The following is a 12,826-nucleotide window of genomic DNA, read 5'->3' on the forward strand; positions in this document are numbered from 1 at the left end:
GTATTCTATGAAGATGCATTTATCCCCTTTGGGTTCGAGCTTATCAGCCTGAAACTTTTTCACATAACCGTCGCAGCCCCAAACTTTTAAGAAACGACAGCTTAGGTTTCTCTAAACCATAGTTCATACGGTGTCGTCTCAACGGAATTGCGTGGTGCCCTATTTAAAGTGAATGCGGTTGTCTCTAATGCCTAACCCATAAACGATAGTTGTAATTCGATAAGAGACATCATGGTATGCACCATATCCAATAGGGTGCAGTTATGATGTTCGGACACACCATCACAATATGGTGTTCTAGGCGGTATTAGTCGTGAAACAATTTCCACAATTTCTTAATTGTGTGCCAAACTCGTAACTCAGATATTCATCTCTATGATCATATCACAGACATTTTATCCTCTTGTCACGACGATCTTCAACTTCACTCTGAAATTACTTGAACCTTTCAATAATTCAGACTTGTGTTTCATCAAGTAAATATTCTCAGCATCTACTCAAATCATCTGTGAAGTAAGAACATAATGATATCCACTGCGTGCGTCAGCACTCATTGGACTGCACACATCAAATGTATTACTTCCAACAAGTTGCTCTCTTGTTCCATCTTACTGAAAACGAGGCCTTTCAGTCATCTTGCCCATGTGGTATGATTTGCATGTCTCAAGTGATTCAAAATCAAGTGAGTCCAAATGATCCATCTGTATGGACTTTCTTCATGCATATATACTAATAGACATGGTTCGCATGTCTCAATCTTTTCAAAAACGAGTGAGTCCAAAGATCCATCAACATGGAGCTTCTTCATGCGTTTTATACCAATATGACTCAAGTGGCAGTGCCACAAGTATGTGGTACTATCATTACTATCTTATATCTTTTGGCATGAACATGTGTATCACTACGATCGAGATTCAATAAACCATTCATTTTAGGTGCAAGACCATTGAAGGTATTATTCAAATAGACAGAGTAACCATTATTCTCCTTTAATGAATAACCGTATTGTGATAAACATAATCCAATCATGTCTATGCTCAACGCAAACACCAAATAATAATTATTCAGGTTTAACCCCAATCTCGATGGTAGAGGGAGCATGCGATGCTTGATCACATCAACCTTGGAAACACTTCCAACACATATCGTCATCCTTTAGCTAGTCTCCGTTTATTCCGCAGCTTTTATTTCGAGTTACTAACACTTAGGAACCGAACCGGTATCTAATACCCTGGTGCTACTAGGAGTACTAGTAAAGTACACATTAATATAATGTATATCCAATATACTTCTGTCGACCTTGCCAGCCTTCTCATCTACGAAGTATCTAGAGTAGTTCTGCTTCAGTGACCGTTCCCCTCATTTCATAAGCACTTAGTCTCGGGTTTGGGTTCAACCTTGGGTTTCTTCACTAGAGCAGCAACTGATTTGCCGTTTCATGAAGTATCCCTTCTTGCCCTTGCCCTTCTAGAAACTAGTGGTTTTACTAACCATCAACAATTGATGCTCCTTCTTTATTTCTACTTTTGCGGTGTCAAACATCGCGGGTTGCTCAAGGATCATCATGTCTATCCCTGATATGTTATAGTTCATCACGAAGCTCTAATAGCTTGGTGGCAGTGACTATGGAGAACCATCACTATCTCATCTGGAAGATTAACTCCCACTCGATTCAAGTGATTGTAGTACTCAGACAATCTGAGCACATGCTCAACGATTAAGCTTTTCTCCCTTAGTTTGCAGGCTTAAGAAACTTGTCAGAGGTCTCATACCTCTTGACGTGGGCATTAGTCTGAAATCCCAATTTCAGTCTTTGGAACATCTCATATGTTCTGCGACGTTTCAAAACCGTCTTTGGTGCCACAATTTTAAACCGTTAGCATCACACACTGAGCTATCATGTAGTCATCAAAACGTGTATGTCAGATGTTTCGTAACATCTACAGACGACACTCGAGGTTCAGCATACCGAGCGGTGCATTAAGGACATAAGCCTTCTGTGTAGCAATGAGGACAATCCTCAGTTTACGGACCCAGTCCGCATAATTGCTACTATCAAATTTCAACTAAATTTTCTCTAGGAACATATCTTAGTAGAACTAAAGCGTAAGCTACGACATTATTTGCAAAGATCTTTTGACTATGTTCATGATAATTAAGTTCATCTGATTATTTAATGAACTCCCACTTAGATAGACATCCCTCTAGTCATCTAAGTGATACATGATCCGAATCGACTAGGCCGTGTCCGATCATCAAGTGAGACGGACTAGTCATCATCGGTGAACATCTCCATGTTGATCGTATCTACTATACGGATCATGTTCGACCTTTCGGTCTCTTGTGTTCCGAGGCCATGTCTGTACATGCTAGGCTCGTCAAGTCAACCTAAGTGTTTTGCTTGTGTTCCGAGGCCATGTCTGTACATGCTAGGCTCGTCAACACCCGTTGTATGCGAACGTTAGAATCTATCACACCCGATCATCACGTGGTGCTTCGAAACAACGGACCTTCGCAACGGTGCACAGTTAGGGGGAACACATCTCTTGAAATTTTAGTGAGGGATCATCTTATTTATGCTACCGTCGTTCTAAGCAAATAAGATGTAAACATGACAAACATCACATGCAAATCATAAAGTGACATGATATGGCCAATATCATCTTGCGCCTTTTGATCTCCATCTTCGAGGCACGGCATGATCACCTTCGTCACCGGCATGACACCATGATCTCCGTCATCGTGTCTTCATGAAGTTGTCTCGCCAACTATTACTTCTACTACTATGGCTAACGGTTAGCAATAAAGTAAAGTAATTACATGGCATTTTTCATTGACACGCAGGTCATACAATAAATTAAGACAACTCCTATGGCTCCTGCCGGTTGTCATACTCATCGACATGCAAGTCGTGATTCCTATTACAAGAACATGATCAATCTCATACATCACATATATCATTCATCACATCCTTTTGGCCATATCACATCACATAGCATACCCTGCAAAAACAAGTTAGACGTCCTCTAATTGTTGTTGCATGTTTTACGTGGCTGCTATGGGTTTCTAGCAAGAATGTTTCTTACCTACGCAAAAGCCACAACGGTGATATGCCAATTGCTATTTACCCTTCATAAGGACCCTTTTCATCGAATCCGATCCGACTAAAGTGGGAGAGACAGACACCCGCAAGCCACCTTATGCATCAAGTGCATGTCAGTCGGTGGAACCTGTCTCACGTAAGAGTACGTGTAAGGTCGGTCCGGGCCGCTTCATCCCACAATGCCGCCGAATCAAGATAAGACTAGTAACGGTAAGCAAATTGAACAAATTGTCGCCCACAACTACTTTGTGTTCTACTCGTGCATAGAATCTACGCATAAACCTGGCTCTGATACCACTGTTGGGGAACGTAGCAGAAATTTAAAATTTTCTACGTATCACCAAGATCAATCTATGGAGTCATCTAGCAACGAGAGAGAGGGGAGTGCATCTACATACCCTTGTAGATCGCGCGCGGAAGCGTTCAAGAGAACGGGGTTGATGGAGTCGTACTTGTCGTGATCCAAATCACCGATGATCCTAGCGCCGAACGGACGGCACCTCCGCGTTCAACACACGTACGGAGCGGGGACGTCTCCTCCTTCTTGATCCAGCAAGGGGGGAGGAGAAGTTGACGGAGATCCAGCAGCACGACGACGTGGTGGTGGAAGTAGCGGGATCCCGGCAGGGCTTCGCCAAGCGCAAGCGGGGAGGAAGAGGTGTCACGGGAGGGAGGGAGGCGCCAGGGCTTGGGGTGCTGCTCCCATGCGCCTCCCCACTATATATAGGGGTGGAGGGGGCTGGTTTCTTGCCCTCCAAGTCCATTGGGGCGTTGGCAAAGGTGGGGAAAAGAAATCCCATCATTTCCCTTCCCCACCGATTGTTATCCCCCTTTTTTAGGGATCTTGATCTTATCCCTTCGGGATATGATCTTATTCCTTCTAAGGTGGGATATTGGTGCGCCTTGACCAGGGGTGTGGGGCCTTGCCCCCACTACCCACGTTCATGTGGGTCCCCCCATGCAGGTGGGCCCCACTTCGGAACCTTCTAGAACCTTCCCGGTACAATACCGAAAAATCCCGAACATTTTCCGGTGGCCAAAATAGGACTTCCCATATATAAATCTTTACCTCCGGACCATTCCGGAACTCCTCGTGACGTCCGGGATCTCATCCGGGACTCCGAACAACTTTCGGTTAACCGCATACTAATATCTCTACAACTCTAGTGTCACCGAACCTTAAGTGTGTAGACCCTACGGGTTCGGGAGACATGCAGACATGACCGAGACGACTCTCCGGTCAATAACCAACAGCGGGATCTGGATACCCATGTTGGCTCCCACATGTTCCACGATGATCTCATCGGATGAACCACGATGTCGAGGATTCAATCAATCCCGTATACAATTCCCTTTGTCAATCGGTACGTTACTTGCCCGAGATTCGATCGTCGGTATCCCAATACCTTGTTCAATCTCGTTACCGGCAAGTCACTTTACTCGTACCATAACGCATGATCCCGTGGCTAACTCCTTAGTCACATTGAGCTCATTATGATGATGCATTACCAAGTGGGCCCAGAGATACCTCTCCGTCATACAGAGTGACAAATCCCAGTCTCGATTCGTGCCAACCCAACAGACACTTTCGGAGATACCTGTAGTGCACCTTTATAGCCACCCAGTTACGTTGTGACGTTTGGTACACCCAAAGCATTCCTACGGTATTCGGGAGTTGCACAATCTCATGGTCTAAGGAAATGATACTTGACATTAGAAAAGCTCTAGCAAACGAACTACACGATCTTGTGCTATGCTTAGGATTGGGTCTTGTCCATCACATCATTCTCCTAATGATGTGATCCCGTTATCAATGACATCCAATGTCCATGGCCAGGAAACCATAACCATCTATTGATCAACGAGCTAGTCAACTAGAGGCTTACTAGGGACATGTTGTGGTCTATGTATTCACACATGTATTACGGTTTCCAGTTAATACAATTATAGGATGAACAACAGACAATTATCATGAACAAGGAAATACAATAATAACCATTTTATTATTGCCTCTAGGGCATATTTCCAACAGGCGGTGGACGGCGTGCACGGGAATAGGGGCGGCCAGGCGGTAGTGGTGGCCATGGGCGAGCAACGGACGGTGCACGGCGGCGTGGTCGCGAGCGCGTCGGCACGATGGCGAGAGGCGGGCTGCGGGCAGCCGAGGCGCCCGGGATGACGATGGGGCGCAACACGGGGCGGACGGTGTGAGGGCGGTGGTCGGCGCAACAAGTGCAGCAGCAGGACGGGCGGGGCTGTGGCCGACTTGAGCAGCGTCACGGGGGCGCAGGTTGTGCGGGGCGAGGCCAGCACGGGCCGGCTAGAGCAGTGAGTGCCGGCCGGCGCGGACGGCGCCGTAGCATGCGAGGGAGAGAGGAGAGGCCGGGAGGGGGGCCTCACCGTACGTTCGTGGGAAGAGGGCGGCGAGGCTCGGAGAAGCCGTTCGGGGAGGAGACGAGGAGGTCCGGTGGGGAGGGCGGCGCCAAGCGGTGTTGGCGACGGCGGAGGAGCTCCGGCAAGTGACGAGCGGCGACGGCGGTCCGGGGTGGCGTCGATGTCGTGCCCCGATCCAGATCTGGACGGGGAGGAGGAGGCGAACGTGGAGGGGGGAAGTGGGGCGACAGAGAGGGCGTGCGCCGGGGGCGATGGGGACGAGGCGAGGTAGCCTCGATCCCAATCCAGACGGGTGAGGGAAGAGGATCGTGGGGGGAGTGAAGAGTGGGATCGGGCTAGGGTTTCACTAGGGTTGGTTATAGGCCAGGGGGAGTTGGGCCGACAAGCTGGGTCGTGGCCCGGCGGAGGGGGGGAGTTTCCTTCTTTTGTTTTTGTTTATTTTTCTTTTACTGTTTTTATTTTATTTCCGAAATTATTTTTGTTTGTAAAATATATAACTGACACCCAAATTTGCATTACCAAATATACCTCTGCCATAATAACTTTGGCACCTAATTAAGATAGTTTCATAATTATTTATTATTTAAAAGTATTTAAATAACAACTTTTGCTACTGTTTTATTCCTTTTAGAGTATTTAAACATTTTATAAAAGTGTGGTTTCTCCTTCATAATTACCTATGCATTATTTGGCTCACTCCGAACATTTTAGTTTTTAACATTTGAAAACCTTTATCGTTTGACTTAATTTCAAATTTGAATTTGAATCGGTTTTGAACTAATGCGAGATTAACAACAGTAACCGTGGTGACATGGAATTACTGTAGCTAATTATCCGGGTGTCACAATTCTCCTCCACTACAAGAAATCTCGTCCCGAGATTTTAAGAGGTGGAGTAAGGGGGTAAGATTTGGTTACGAAATTCTAACGGATCTTCTCCGTCTTGGTTGCTCTTCTCGAAGTGGTCGATCCATTACATTGATGTCTTCATTTTTCTGCTTCAGGTCATCAAGATGAAGTTGGCATCCTTTCTTTGGGGGTTCCATCGTACTTACGAAAGAATAAGAGGGGTATTCCGGGGGAACGAACCTCTACAAGGTTGACTATCTGGTCGATAACATCGGGGAAGGTGGCGGAAAGTAACTCTCGAATTGAAACTTAAGAAAATATCGAGAGCAAAGTAAGGAGGTATCAGGGGAAGTTTTGACCGGGCAGGCAATGGTTCAATGCCTGAAACATGGCGTGAAAGGGGTTGAAAGCAACGGGAATAGGTATTGTGTCTGATTCCAGAATAGATCACTAGGAAGGTAACCCATGAATTACATATGAAGTCAAGCATGAGGAATAACTTTGACAACAGGGTGTACAGGTGAGCCAGGTTTCGATCCTGTGGAACTGTGGGTTATAGGCCCACCATGTGGGTTAAAAGTAGAAAGGGGATTGACATCTTGCACGGTCATGATAATAAGGCATGTCAGAGGGTAGCCTGTCAGTTATGTCGGCAACAACATCGATACCAAGGGCGAGGGACGAAGAGAACCATTTTCCTGCTCGTTGAACGAGGCGGACCAATAGGAAAAGTTCTCGTCCATCGGTGGTTATCGGAATGCTATCGACAAATGCAACAGGGTCTTACTGACACGGTTGTACACCAAGGTGTTTACATAAGCAGAAGAACATTATTGCTTAGATCATATGGATCACAAGTAAGGTTAAACAAATCAATGGAAAGGAAAATGTGATCATCAGGTCAAACAGAACATTGGAAAGGAAAATGTGTTTAAACACATATTTCAAGGGTATATCCTCCCCAAGGACAAACTGAGCATGGTAATGTAGAAAAGCCTTTAGGTAAGGGGAGAGAAATTTCATGACATTACCCAAACAACGGTGTTTGAATGATTGATAAAGGAAATTTAGTAGTGAGCTTCAAATGTTCTTATTGAAGATTGGAGTACCACAGACATGCTTCAAGACAGCATTGACATGGTCATTGGGTAAAGATCAAACTTTGGATTCACAAAGGATCCATATTAGGAACAACTTATAGAATAAGTCTTACAATTCCCTCATGGAAGAATGGCTAAACTTGCTAAAAAGGAAACTATAACAATAGGTCCTCCGCGCAGGTGTGCTAGGCAAGACATCACCTTACCGGGTGATATAAAGACCAATGCTATGACTCTTGGAAAATGTTCCAACCATAATATCTGATCGAGATTCAGATCTGATTGGTGTCAGGATACCTCAGACTCAGGATCCTGAGATAAAAAGGCGTGACATGAATTGACGAGAAAACATCATAAGATTCTCGGGAAATGAACTATGGAAGCGAGTGCCAAAACAAAAGTTCATCATTAACCCAGGAGAAAATGAGGATGTGGTTGATGGACTTAGCGACAATTCATCGAGATTTCCAAAAAGAGGTATTTCCACAATTATGTGAACAAAGAGATAACATTTGTCAGATCAAATGATATAATGATGTATGCTCGAGTAAATATACACCATTAAACATTGGTTGAAAGGTGCACCCGAAATATGGGCTAGGTAGCACGATCAATGCTAGAATGGTGATTCAATAATCAATAGCCTAAGAATGAACGGTCGACCACTAACTTCAAAGCAATAGGGTTGCTAGAGGGGCAGAATCCAAACAGCACCATTCACCTGTTGGTATCCCGGTTAGAACCCACACGGGGACCAAGAAAGAATGGTGATGGTGAGAAGTATTACTATATCAAGAATTTCTTAAGAGGTGGTGAAATTCTCACAACATTCCCGACATAGAAGATGGTAATACTCCAAGGTAAAGAAGAACACGGGCTGGATAGCAAGAAACTCAAGGTATAACACAAAACACGAAGAAGTTTGGGTTGGAGGGAAGTCAATGAAGTGGTCGTTGATAACACTAATCATCGAGGGCAAGGATGGTCTTTCTCAACATAAATTCAATTGATATCCTGCAAGAGCTCAGAATGCTGATGATGATCACGACACATTAGTTGAGAGATTTTAAGATGTAATCGATCGACGATGACATCAAGCCAAAGGAATGGTGAAGCGAAAGGTTATTTGAACCAAGGGTACGACACAATCTCGAAACCAAGCTCGATGTTCAAGGCAAAATGATATGATGAGGAAGATCGTCGTAAGCTTACCTCATCGTCAAAAATTATGCTCCGGGAATAAGGACCAGGTAGCATAGTTAAAATTAGCACTATGATGATAGTCGATCAGGCTAGGATTGACATGCTCGAGTACAAACTCGTGAGTAAAGGAGATTACTAAGAGTTGTTTAATCATGGTGCGGACCCGATTTAGTTATCGGTGTCCTCGAGTGACTAACAACTCGGAACCAGGAATCATTGGAATCGGTGAGGAATAATACTTGATGAAGGCTCATAATAAGCAACATGGTTCGGTGATATTATCGAGATACCAGAGGGTAATACTCAGAGGTAGAGCAAAATAGAGGGTTGACAAGTGTATTGATCTGCAAAAGACAAGTACTTTAACTTGTCCAAGAAAAGGAATCAAGGAATATCAATATGGTCGAAACCATAGTTGCAAGGGATCCAATTCAAAGACACCGAAAGAATTATCCAACTGATTAAAAGTTTTGCAAGAAGCTTCCATGATAAGTTCCACATCGGGCCCATGGGCATGAACACTAAGTTCAAGGTCGACTCCCACTTCTTCAATGCATAACCTTTCATTCACTTCTCATTTTCGAAGAGGTTGTAATGTTGAAATTTTATCTAGCAAAATACCAAAAGAGTATGACTCGTGAAAGCTTTCGAGTTCACACATATTAAGGAAGGCATAGGTTCAACCCATCGGGGCATTTTAGAAACGTATACCACAACTTCAGGAGTAATTTATGCAAGCTCAAAAGCAGAGCATGGTTGAGAAAGCAGAGAATACAATTTACCAAAGGCATTATGTATCAGGGAAATAACTCACATAGTGATTAAATATGAAGGACACTGTCGGATAATAATCCAACAATGGATCTGGCGATCCACAACGGAGCTGATGTGAGTATCGGTACTCAATCAAAGGAAGAAAGAATGCAAGGGAATCAAATTATAGAACATCTGAATAATTTAATGCTTAGATAACAAAGGAATTATGATTTCCAAAACGAAGGATCAGAAGCAGACTCTCTGATCAAGGATGGATAAGTTGAATAGACCGGGCGCACAATCAACGGTAATTTGATTGGTCGAGAACCAGCTCATGTTTAAAATGTCGTCTGAGCCGGAAGGATGAATTCTATGATCTGACTGAGGATTGCGAGCATTCGCAAAATATTGAATCAAGGGACTCGAAATGATAGTGACAAAGGATGTCAACGGAGCTTGCTAGAAATATGGAATTAACCATAGTGCCGGAAGGCAAGGAATTTAGAAGCAATAGACTCCTGAGGATTTTTAGAAAACCGAATAGTTTCCCGAAGAATTTTGTGAAACACAAGAACAACTAGGGATGAAGAAATCCTCGATAAATGTGAGGAATTATGCGTAGGTGTAATCATGTAGAAAAGAGCTGCAAGGCAGTAAGCATAAAGGATTCTCGGAATAGCGAGAAGTAGTTCAGGGTATCTTGTACTAACAAGAGTAATCGAGAATGAAGGTATGGGTGGCAAGTATAAGTAGCTATCCATAGGGATGTCTCGGTGGTAGGGAATTGCAAACGCAATGAGCACAAGTTCTCGGGATAACATCGAAGAGTATCTTCGGAATCTTCTGGTGCATCAAGCGATCATCTGTATCAAGTGGCTCTCTGAGAGGAAGTAGTTATGAGAACCTAGAGTTAGAGTTAGTAAAACCATTAAACCCGAGTAGAAGAGAGATAGGAGTCCCAGAGTATAGACGAGGAATAAAAGATCCTAATACCACCCAATGGCGACGTGGGCCCATAAGCCACACATCCATGTTAGTAAAAGTTTAGCGATGACTAGACTCAACTTCGGCCAAGGAGTTGGAAAGGGGGATTCCTACAGGCAGTCGGCTCTGATACCAACTTGTGATGCCCCCGATTCAATCGTACACTAATCATACACGCAAACGTGTACGATCAAGATCAGGGACTCACGGGAAGATATCACAACACAACTCAAAAAATAAAATAAGTCATACAAGCATCATAATACAAGCCAGGGGCCTCGAGGGCTCGAATACAAGTGCTCGATCATAGACGAGTCAGCGGAAGCAACAATATCTGAGTATAGACATAAGTTAAACAAGTTTTCCTTAAGAAGGCTAGCGCAAACCGGGATACAGATCGAAAGAGGCGCATGCCTCCTGCCTGGGATCCTCCTAAACTACTCCTGACCGTCGTCGGCAGCCTGCACATAGTAGTAGGCACCCGTGATGTAGTAGGAGTCGTCGTCGACGGTGGCGTCTGGCTCCTGGGCTCCAGCATCTGGTTGCGACAACCAGGTAGAATGGAAAGGGGGAAAAGAGGGAGAAAAGCAACCGTGAGTACTCATCCAAAGTACTCGCAAGCAAGGATCTACACTACATATGCATGGGTATCTGTGTAAAGGGGCAATATCGGTGGACTGAACTGCAGAATGCTAGAATAAGAGGGGGATAGCTAGTCCTGTCGAAGACTACGCTTCTGGCAGCCTCCATCTTGCAGCATGTAGAAGAGAGTAGATGGTAAGTTCATCAAGTATCATCGCATAGCATAATCCTACCCGGCGATCCCCTCCTCGTCGCCCTGTGAGAGAGTGATCACCGGGTTGTATCTGGCACTTGGAAGGGTGTGTTTTATTAAGTATCCGGTTCTAGTTGTCATAAGGTCAAGGTACAACTCCGGTTCGTCCTTTTACCGAGGGACATGGCTATTCGAATAGATAAACTTCCCTGCAGGGGTGCACCACATAACCCAACACGCTCGATCCCATTTGGCCGGACACACTTTCCTGGGTCATGCCCGGCCTCGGAAGATCAACACGTCGCAGCCCCACCTAGGCACAACAGAGAGGTCAGCGCGCCGGTCTAAATCCTATGGCGCAGGGGTCTGGGCCCATCGCCCATTGCACACCTGCACGTTGCGTGGGCGGCCGGAAGCAGACCTAGCCTAGCAGGCGTTCCAGGCCAATCCGGCGCGCGCTGCTCAGTCACTGATGTCACGAAGGCTTCGGCTGATACCACGACGCCGAGTTCCCATAACTGTTCCCGCGTAGTTGGTTAGTGCGTATAGGCCAGTGGCCAGAGTCAGATCAAATACCAAGATCTCGTTAAGCGTGTTTGAAAGATCGTGGATGTCGCCTAGAGGGGGGGTGAATAGGCGCTTTAAAATAATTACGGTTTAGGCTTGAACAAATGCGGAATAAACCTAGCGGTTAATTTGACAAGCACAAAACCTACAACAACTAGGCTCACCTATGTGCACCAACAACTTATGCTAAGCAAGATAAACAACTAAGTGATACCAAGATATATGACAAGAAACAATATGGCTATCACAAAGTAAAGTGCATAAGTAAAGGGTTCGGGTAAGTGATAACCGAGACACGCGGAGACGCCGATGTATCCCGAAGTTCACACCCTTGCGGATGCTAATCTCCGTTTGGAGCGGTGTGGAGGCACAATGCTCCCCAAGAAGCCACTAGGGCCACCGTAATCTCCTCACGCCCTCGCACAATGCAAGATGCCGTGAATCCACTAAGGGACCCTTGAGGGCGGTCACCGAACCCGTACAAATGGCAACCCTTGGGGGCGGTCACCGAACCCGTACACTTTGGCAACCCTTGGGGGCAGTCACCGGTACCCATCAAATTGCTCGGGGCGATCTCCACAACCTAATTGGAGACCCCGACGCTTGCCCGGAGCTTTACACCACAATGATTGAGCTCCGAACACCACCAACCGTCTAGGGCGCCCAAGCACCCAAGAGGAACAAGCTCAAGGGCACCAAGCACCCAAGAGTAATAAGCTTCTCAACTTGTAACTTCCATGTATCACCGTGGAGAACTCAAACCGATGCACCAAATGCAATGGCAAGGGCACACGGAGTGCCCAAGTCCTTCTCTCTCAAATCCCACCGAAGCAACTAATGCTAGGGAAGAAGAAGAGAGGAAGAACAAGAAGGAGAACACCAAGAACTCCAAGATCTAGATCCAAGGGGTTCCCCTCACATAGAGGAGAAAGTGATTGGTGGAAATGTGGATCTAGATCTCCTCTCTCTTTTCCCTCAAAAACTAGCAAGAATCCATGGAGGTATTGAGAGTTAGCAAGCTCGAAGAAGGTCAACAATCGGGGAAGAACACGAGCTCAACGGATAAGGTTCATTGGGGAAGAAGACCTCCTTATAT

The sequence above is a fragment of the Aegilops tauschii genome, chromosome 6 (assembly GCF_002575655.3).
Source record: "Aegilops tauschii subsp. strangulata cultivar AL8/78 chromosome 6, Aet v6.0, whole genome shotgun sequence".
Lineage (NCBI taxonomy): Eukaryota > Viridiplantae > Streptophyta > Magnoliopsida > Poales > Poaceae > Aegilops > Aegilops tauschii.